General features: G+C 40.3%; 1 long non-coding RNA gene and 3 other non-coding genes across 4 annotated transcripts; all 4 read left to right on the top strand.

The window, feature by feature from the left end:
• The first annotated feature begins 473 nt into the window (after nucleotides 1–473).
• LOC131349938 (uncharacterized) lies at nucleotides 474–998 on the top strand. The gene is made up of 3 exons (XR_009204122.1): nucleotides 474–602; nucleotides 685–762; nucleotides 869–998. It is a non-coding gene; the product is annotated as an uncharacterized LOC131349938 (long non-coding RNA).
• Nucleotides 999–8,279: 7,281 nt separating this feature from the next.
• Nucleotides 8,280–8,351, top strand: trnah-gug (transfer RNA histidin (anticodon GUG)). Its single transcript has one exon. It is a non-coding gene; the product is annotated as a tRNA-His (tRNA).
• Nucleotides 8,352–8,460: 109 nt separating this feature from the next.
• trnar-acg (transfer RNA arginine (anticodon ACG)) lies at nucleotides 8,461–8,537 on the top strand. The gene has a single exon. It is a non-coding gene; the product is annotated as a tRNA-Arg (tRNA).
• A 328-nt stretch (nucleotides 8,538–8,865) lies between these two features.
• trnae-uuc (transfer RNA glutamic acid (anticodon UUC)) lies at nucleotides 8,866–8,937 on the top strand. The gene has a single exon. It is a non-coding gene; the product is annotated as a tRNA-Glu (tRNA).
• The last annotated feature ends 655 nt before the right edge of the window (nucleotides 8,938–9,592 follow it).

Raw genomic sequence — 9,592 nt, 5'->3', positions numbered from 1 at the left:
CAATCCTGCCGCAGCTACCCACAGAAACTCACTCCACATCTTCAGCTGTTGTTCTGGTAACCAAACCTGTCATTTATTTACTAAATCTGATCTCTGGATTTTCCAAGTGACAGAATGTTTGAAAGTGTTAGTGTGAAACTGCTATGATAAAAAACACTGATGATCCTCATCTTCTACTTTTCACAGCCCCTCAGTGCTGGTGAGCTGAACAGCACCTGCTGTAATGTTGAGTACAACACTGCAGACTCCTCCAACTCCCAGTCTGGGGTATTGTACAGTGCTGCAGCTGAGATACAAACACACACACATCCTTCTTTACAAGTTCTAATGTTTAGTTTCTCTATTTCTAGGCAGTGGACGTTAAGGGATACTTCCTCGGGATGATAAGGGGTCCTGAGAGTGGATTTGCTGGTTTAAAACCACCAAGACGCGCTACTTCGACCAGCTGGTAATCACCATCTTTGTTACTCTGATGAAGAGAATTGATATTAATGATTATTAGATGAACACTTTTGAGAAGTAGATCTTGAGTTTCAGCTAATTGTCATTTGCAGGGATTCCCTTATCAGACCACCATCGAGGACCATTTCACTGCCATACAGGTGAGGGATTATCTGTTGTGGCATCACAAAACTTTTGTAGTTGCAGTGACTAATTGTGTTCACTTCAAATTGTTCTCTTAAGGCTGAATATGGGAAGGTTACAGAGCTTCTTTCCTGTAACCGGGTGGAAACCATCATGGAGCCACTTGAGGATTATGTGGTAAATTTATTGCAATGTCATGAAGTCTTTATTGTAAATAGTAACTCTTGGAATTTTGTACACATATGGGTCTGCAGTGTTTTTATATATTTTTTTAATTTAACAGCAAACCTTTAAAAAGGTGTCCTGCACGTTCCTGCATGTGGCTAAAGATGGTCAGGTGAACACCTCCACCTGGGAGCAGGAGCAGGTTGACTCTCCCCACAGTGATTCAGAGGAACAGTACGACTCTGAGGTAATTCTGTGTTTCAGACCTGATGTGTATCTACAGATGCTGCTATTCCCCTGAATGGGAGGCTGTAACATTTACTGTGTGAGTTTTAATGATTTATTGCTAATGTGTCTTGCAGGAGAGTGAGGAGAGCCTTAGCCAAGAGGAGATGGAGGTGCCCTTTACTTGGTACGCTTCTCTTCACAGTTTAATGGTATAAAGGTGTAATGTATGTTTAATACACTAAGCATGTAAATCTTTTGTTTCTTAGGGACCATCTTACAGAGAGAGGGGTAACTGATATCGGCCTGAAGCTGCATGCTCTCCGTGAGGCGTTCGCTGTGAGTAAAACCTTTGTTTAGCTGCTGTTTCTGCTCAGGGGAAGTTCACTCTGCTTTAACTTATATTATGTGCTGTCTTATATTCAGATTCATCTTACCTGCATCCACAATCAGAACTTCTTGTTCGTTATGGGGAAGAAGATTGTGATGCGTCTGGCAGCAGTTAACAACCAGGTGACTTCAGAATGATGATAGACTGTTTCCTTGTGCAAAATACTTTCAGTTACTGGGCTTGAAAATGATGTAGTTGTCAAACAGATGTGGTAATGAGTAATTAAGGAATAATAATTAAAATAACAAGCATCAAAATCTAATTTTATAACAATCACAGCCTGCTAAAAAAGGACACTTGGACATTTTGGATATTAATGGACATTTTGTGGAAGCTCTGAGCAATGTCCTTCCTTCTACCAAATTCCTCTTTTCTTCCTTCTGTTCCATTTCTTTTCCCTCACTTCTTTTCTATACATTGCTCAAGCTCTCCACATGTAAGTAGAAATTAATTTTATTCTTATTTTTGATGAACTTAATATTAAAGTATACTCTTTTCTTCCCTACAGGTCTGTAGAGTGAACCCAGCACCCAAGGAGTAGTTTTAATATCCCTCATCCCTCATAGAGCGTCCCTTATCAATCTATCCCTCTATCCTTGTCTATATAGATAACTGCTAATAGTAATTAGTATAAATAGTAGCTGCAAATAATATTGTTGTAAATAAACTTATAGTTGTATAGTGTTTATATAGTTTACTTTAATAAATGTTTTCATTTGCTCCTATTACCGTCTCATTCTGATTATTTTTAGTCGTCAGTATGTCTACTGTATAACTGCAATAGTGTGAATGAGAGTACATTCCTACACACCATAAAGTCTGATCATCTTTATTTGCACTGACCTTCATCAGTGATGCTGCCACTGCTGGAGCCACCACTACTTTTAGAACATGGTTGGGAAGAAGCAGAAGACAGGGTTTCACCAATTAGAGGCTTAGGAGTTGGGGATGGCGATGGAGTCAGGGTAGGGGATGTACTCTTAGATGTGGAGGAATTCCCAGACTGAGGTCTCTTTTTCAGATCAACCTTCTGTGGAGATTGTAGGCTAGCGTTAGGTTAGATTGATGGAAATGAACAATACTCATAAAACACACTGACTTGGTACAGTTAATATATAGTAGTTTCTATCAGAGATACACACTCGCTCACTTATTAAGACTATTTGTACAGTCCCCTCTGAAAATACTCAAATGTTTTTTTATACTTTGAAGACAATTTGGCTTTAAGTTCCAAAAAAGTATATAAGGCTATAGACCAGAATTCTCAGATTTCATTTTCAGATATTTACATCTAGATGTGTAAACAACAACCTGTTATTTGAAATCTCTTATTTTTTCCACAATCAAAATACTGGACATGTGACTGGTGTGTCCTGTTGCACAGATGTCCTGTGCTGACTGAATGAATGTTACTGATACTGAACAATTGGGAGAGCTGGTACAGTTCACAAAGTCTCAGAATGATTTTGCTCTCTGGTCAGCTCTCCTCATTTCTCTAGCTGGTCATTTAAACTCAGTAAAGATGAACGTTTTGCCTAGATTTCTGTATTTATTTCAGTGTGTTCAAAATTTTATCTCTAAGAGTCATTTCGGGCTCTGTGATTGGGTCCCAGCTTGGGTCAGTATTGAAGAGGGTTCTTGCTCCCCGGCCTGACCAGCTGCACTACTGTGTGGTCCTCTTACTGCCGTCTCACGTTTTCCTAAAAGTAATTCCCTTGTCCAGCAATTATTATGAATTTGGTCCCAGAATTTTGATCCATAACTTTTTTTGGCTATAAATCTTTAAATGTTTTTCCACTGTGACAAAGAAACAGATCAAGCCTTGTCCTTTGGTTGCACTTATCGGACTTCCTCCGAGTGTCACCGGTTTGTCGGGATGTTCTGTATAACTGTATATATATATAATCAGAAAGAGGACATCCTTAAAAAAGAGAGATTTGATTTGAAACCTGAACTGCTATCAGGTCCATGCTGAACACCTTCTGACCAATCCAAATCAAGTATAAATTTTAATCTCAATACTGCACATAATTATCAAATAAAAGTCTATCCAGCTGTTATGCAAAAGTCTGAAATAATGTAAGTGTTTTAATTCAAATCCATATTTTGGTGTGATTTATACACATGGGTTTGTCCATTCTGACTCTTGGACGCTTTATTATGTCCATTTTATGATGAAACAGGAAAAGACTTTGAAAATCATCTGTCATTTTCTGATCATGTTAAATATCAACACAACTAGACTGAAATATACAGGTAAGATATGCAACTAATTGTAACATGAACAGAGCAAGATATAAACTGATATCTACTGGTTTCCTGTCAGGGTTGGGGACTGTTTTCTGGCCACTAAAAGCCCCCACTGCCTTTTTGTTGGTGTCCAGTCTCTGTCATTATGTCTAATAGGTGTCTCCTGTGCTTTGTTTAGGTTTGTGTATTTAAGTCACATGCTTGATTCACAAGTAACGGATGAATAATTTTTTCAAATAATGGCTCTATAATTAATCGCTTGTTATAATAGTACTTCAAATCATATCAAATAAATAAATAATCCAGATATTATATTTCTCTGATCCACCAGTGTGTCTCCACATCCTTATTTGAAAAGAAAAAAGGCCATGATATATTTACACCACACTGTCTGGGAGCCAAAGTCAAAACATTGCATGCAAACGACTGGCTTACATGGAAATCTGGTGACCAGCTTGAAGGGAAGATGCTTCCCTTCTTCATAATCTTCATGAATGTGTCGTTTGAGTGGTACAAACCATGGACTGGCTGCATTCATATTCTATTCAATTCAATTCATTTTTATTTGTATAGCGCTTTTAACAACAACTTTTGAACATTGTCTCAAAGCAGCTTTACAGAACATAAGAAAGAAAAAACATAGTGTAAAAAGTCCTACTGTATGTTCTTATGTAAATCATCGACATAGTAACACGATTCAAGTAACCCCCCCCCCCCCCCCCCCGCACTTAGTGTTTCCTGTACCTTGATTAAGTCTAGGTCAGCCGTGTGCTCTGGTTTATGGCCTTGTCCTTAAAAGACTTTGTGCATCTGGTATAGTTCTTTGTTTTGATTGATTGACAAGTGCTCTTTTGAACGCCTTATGGATTTATTTTGTGGACTAATTAGAATGACTTTTTGGAAGTATTGACTTTGTTTTTTGATTAGACTCCTGTGAACCTTTTGTATGCTTTTGGATTAACCTTGTGGATTTTGGGGATTTATTCTTTGGAACTACTGTCAAGTCTTTTGAGCTGACTTGTTGGATTTGTTTTGTGGATTATTTGACCTGCATTATTATCTAATTAAAGATAAGTAAACATTTCTCCAGAACTGTGATCTGGTTATCTGCATTTGTGTTCAGCCCCCTTTGATTGTGTTCAAGTTTTCTCACTAGTCCTGCCCTCAGTCGCTGCCATAACCCACTGTTTTATTTATATATATATATTATTCATTCAGAGATCTAGTGAAGACCACACCTCTATGGGTCAGGGCTGCAGGGCTATTTTGGCATCAAAAGGAGGAATAACAATATTAGGCAGGTGGTCATAATGTTATGGCTTATATATAAGCCTTATATATATATATATACACTACAGGTCAACAATTTTAGAACACCCCAATTTTTACAGTTTTTTATTGAAAATTATTCAGTTTAATGTCTCATTGCACTCTGAAATGAAAGCATCGTACAAATAAGCAATTGGAGTTAAAAAAGAAATCATGGAATCAATTTCTAGACCAAAATGTATTCTAAACTTTTGACTTATCGAAGTAGCCACCTTTGGCAGATATAACAGCTGAACACACTCGTGGCATTCTTTCTACAATAGAAATCAAATATTCTTCAGAAAGTTCTTCCCAAATCTGTTGCAGAAGTTTCCATAAATGTGTGGCACTTGGTTGCTTTGCTTTCACTCTTCTGTCCAGTTGATCCCAAACCAGCTCCATGGGGTTTAAGTCTGGAGACTGTGCTGGCCACTCCATGTTTTCAAGCTTACCATCTTGTTCTTTTTTCCTGAGGTAGTTCTGGCATAGCTTGGACTTATGTTTTGGGTCATTATCTTGCTGTAGGATGAACCCCTGACCAACTAGGTGCATACCAGAGGGTATTGCATGGCGCTGCAGAATGCTGTGGTAGCCATTTTGGTTCAGGGTGCCTCTCACTCTGTACAAGTCACCGACCCTGGATCCAGCAAAACAGCCCCAGACCATCACACTTCCTCCTCCATGTTTGACAGTTGATGCCACACACTGTGGAACCATCCTTTCTCCTACTCGACGGCGTACAAAGATCCTGCGTGATGAACTGAAGATTTCAAATTTTGATTCATCAGTCCATAATACCTTCTTCCAGTCTTCAGTAGTCCAATGGCGGTGTTGCATGGCCCAGGCAAACCTCTTTGTCTTATTCTGACGTCTTAGTAATGGCTTTCTTGCTGCAACTCGTCCTGTCAAACCTGCAGCTCAAAGTCTTCTCTTCACAGTTGAAACTGAGACTTGCTTACTACGACCACTATCAAGCTGTGCTTGAAGCTGTTGTCCTGTGAGCTGCCTATCACGCAAGCTGTTAACTCTCAGAAATTTGTCCTCTGATTCAGTTGTGGCTTTGGGTCTGCCAGACCTCTTCCTGTCAGAGTTTGCCCCAGTTTCTGAGTGCCTTTTGATGGTGAAGGAAACTGTACTCACTGACACCTTGACTTTCTTTGCAATTTCTCTGTAGGAAAGACCTACATTTTTAAGTGTTATGATGGTCTGTCTCTCTTCCGTTGTTAATTGCCTTTTTCTCGCCATTTTTGTAGCAACACGCTACTTTCTGCAGTACAATACTGTTCAACTGATGCTCACGAGGGTATGGTACCACAGTGTGTTCCAACACTGCTTTTATGCAGACAGAGGGGGTTGTAAGTAATCCAGAAAAGTTGGAACACCTGTAGGAATTAGTAGCACCAGCTTTCAAGGCTTGATCAACCTCCATTGCTGCAGAACAGCTTTAAATTGTTAACCATTTTGTGTTCCCTGAAAAAGGCCTTTTTGTATAATTCTGAAATGTACATTATTTTTCAGTTTTGGGTAACCTTACCTTTTTTTTAACCTCTGGCAGTTCACCACTTACCTTTGTACCATTTCAAGCTATTCATTGGACTTGAACGACTTGAATTGCAATAAATAACTGGAAAAATTGGGGTGTTCTAAAACTTTTGACCGGTAGTGTATGTGTATGTGTATATACACACTTTACTGTGCAAACAGTGTGTATGTGTAAAAATAAGAATTACTAAGAAAGAAAAGCTCAGATATTTAGAGACAGACCTTTTTTATTTATATATCTATTATATAAGTCAGTATGAGTGAGAGTGAGGGGAATCACCTAGTCCCACCCCCTGTGAGGAGTCCATCCCCTCTGTACACCATCATGGCACCTGTTAGGGGGTGGGATTAGACAGCAAGTAAACAATTTTGTCCTCAAAGCTGATGTGTTAGATGCAGAAAAAATGGGCGAGCGTATGGAGAAGGGCCAAATTGTGATGGCTATACGACTGGATCAGAGCATCTCCAAAACTGCAGCTGTTGGGGCATGTTCCCAGTCTGCAGTAGTCAGTATCTATCAAAAGTGGTCCAATGAAGGAACATAGGGTTATGGCAGCGACTGAGGGCAGGACTAGTGAGAAAACTTGAACACATTCAAAGGGGGCTGAACACAAATGCAGATAACCAGATCACAGTTCTGGAGAAATGTTTACTTATCTTTAATTAGATAATAATGCAGGTCAAATAATCCACAAAACAAATCCAACAAGTCAGCTCAAAAGACTTGACAGTAGTTCCAAAGAATAAATCCCCAAAATCCACAAGGTTAATCCAAAAGCATACAAAAGGTTCACAGGAGTCTAATCAAAAAACAAAGTCAATACTTCCAAAAAGTCATTCTAATTAGTCCACAAAATAAATCCATAAGGCGTTCAAAAGAGCACTTGTCAATCAATCAAAACAAAGAACTATACCAGATGCACAAAGTCTTTTAAGGACAAGGCCATAAACCAGAGCACACGGCTGACCTAGACTTAATCAAGGTACAGGAAACACTAAGCAAAGTATTTGTGGAGGAAAAGGGTGACTTAAATACACAAACCTAAACAAAGCACAGGAGACACCTATTAGACATAATGACAGAGACTGGACACCAACAAAAAGGCAGTGGGGGCCTCTAGTGACCAGAAAACAGTCCACAACCCTGACAGGAAACCAGTAGATATCAGTTTATATCTTGCTCTGTTCATGTTACAATTAGTTGCATATCTTACCTGTATATTTCAGTCTAGTTGTGTTGATATTTAACATGATCAGAAAATGACAGATGATTTTCAAAGTCTTTTCCTGTTTCATCATAAAATGGACATAATAAAGCGTCCAAAAGTCAGAATGGACAAACCCATGTGTATAAATCACACCAAAATATGGATTTGAATTAAAACACTTAAGAGAAACATTATTTCAGACTTTTGCATAACAGCTGGATAGACTTTTATTTGATAATTATGTGCAGTATTGAGATTAACATTTATACTTGATTTGGATTGGTCAGAAGGTGTTCAGCATGGACCTGATAGCAGTTCAGGTTTCAAATCAAATCTCTCTTTTTTAAAGAATGTCCTCTTTCTGATTATATATATATATACAGTTATACAAACCAAAAAATAGTCTATGTCAAATATGTACAGAAGAAACTGAATTTGAGTTTAGAGACTAACTAACTAACTAACTAACTAAATATAATCACAATCGTTTACATCAGCAAACAAAACATTAATATAAATTATGTATACACAGGCCAGAGGGGCTCCAGAACGCATATCACAACATGTAGCAGCTCCTTTTACCTGCTGGCCCAGGTGCATGGGATGCCGTGATCGTATAGTGGTTAGTACTCTGCGTTGTGGCCGCAGCAACCCCGGTTCGAATCCGGGTCACGGCATTGGCTTTTCCACATCACCGTTGAACGCTAGGCATGGCTTTTGACCGCTGGCTGTTTGTCACTTGAAAAGCATAAAAAGGTAGGACCCCGCTCCCCTTAAAACTCACATGGGCCAGTGGCGCAATGGATAACGCGTCTGACTACGGATCAGAAGATTCTAGGTTCGACTCCTGGCTGGCTGGCTCAGCTGCCTTTTAAGAGCCCAGAGGTGTGCCACAAACTCCAGCTGCCGAATTGCTGGCAGAGTAACACCTCCCACAATCCCTGAAATGCGGAGAGTCCTGTACTGGGAGGTATGCTGGTTTTCTGCACCAGGAACACCAGCCCACGCTCTGTCTAGCAGCTGATCTTCCGCTGGATTGCCAGCTCGAGTAGCTGGATATTCGGTCAGTGCTGGCCGATTTTGTGCTCTGCAATGCAAGGTTCCCATACAAAGCTCTGGATGATACCGCGCTGGAGCTCAAACTGCTTGGTGGTCGAGTAAAATGCTGATCTCAACTCTCCTGGGGCGCCCTCCCATATAGTCTAGCGGTCAGGATTCCTGGTTTTCACCCAGGTGGCCCGGGTTTGACTCCCAGTATGGGAACGTGACTTTATTGGATTGCCCGCAGAGCTGGCAAGGAGTTCACCAAATCGCTCAGTTAATAACGGCCGGGAACGCTTCCTCAACGGAAACCAAAAACGATCACTGATTGCAGCCAGCAGCATGTTGGTGTTGTGTTCATTTCGATTCACAGCGCAAAACGTTACATAACTGATTTGTCATCACTTATTTATTTGTAGGCTCCCCCTAAGGCTCCCATGGGCCAGTGGTGCTACCTGAAGAACGATAGTCTGGGTCAGCCGGCCAATCACAGCTCACCCGGGAAATCTTTCTCGCCCAATCACATCGGCCCGTTACATCTTTCGTCCCCAATCCCTGCGCTGAAAAGATGGACAGACAATGATGGCCGCGCCCATAGCGAGCCAATCGAATCTCTCGCAATTTTATCGTTCTCCGCTAATCGCAACAATGGCCCGCCCACGGCAATCGATGGATCTTGCGCGCTAATGATGTGTCATTCAAGTCAAATGTATTCGCATAATTACAGTGTCATCCATCAATCTAACCTAACACTAGCCTACAATCTCCACAGAAGGTTGATCTGAAAAAGAGGCCTCAGTCTGGGAATTCCTCCACATCTAAGAGTACATCCCCTACCCTGACTCCATCGCCATCCCCAACTCCTAAGCCTCTAATT

The sequence above is a fragment of the Hemibagrus wyckioides genome, unplaced genomic scaffold, assembly GCF_019097595.1.
Source record: "Hemibagrus wyckioides isolate EC202008001 unplaced genomic scaffold, SWU_Hwy_1.0 Contig17, whole genome shotgun sequence".
NCBI classification, from domain to species: domain Eukaryota; kingdom Metazoa; phylum Chordata; class Actinopteri; order Siluriformes; family Bagridae; genus Hemibagrus; species Hemibagrus wyckioides.
This window is presented reverse-complemented; position numbering and strand designations above follow the sequence as displayed.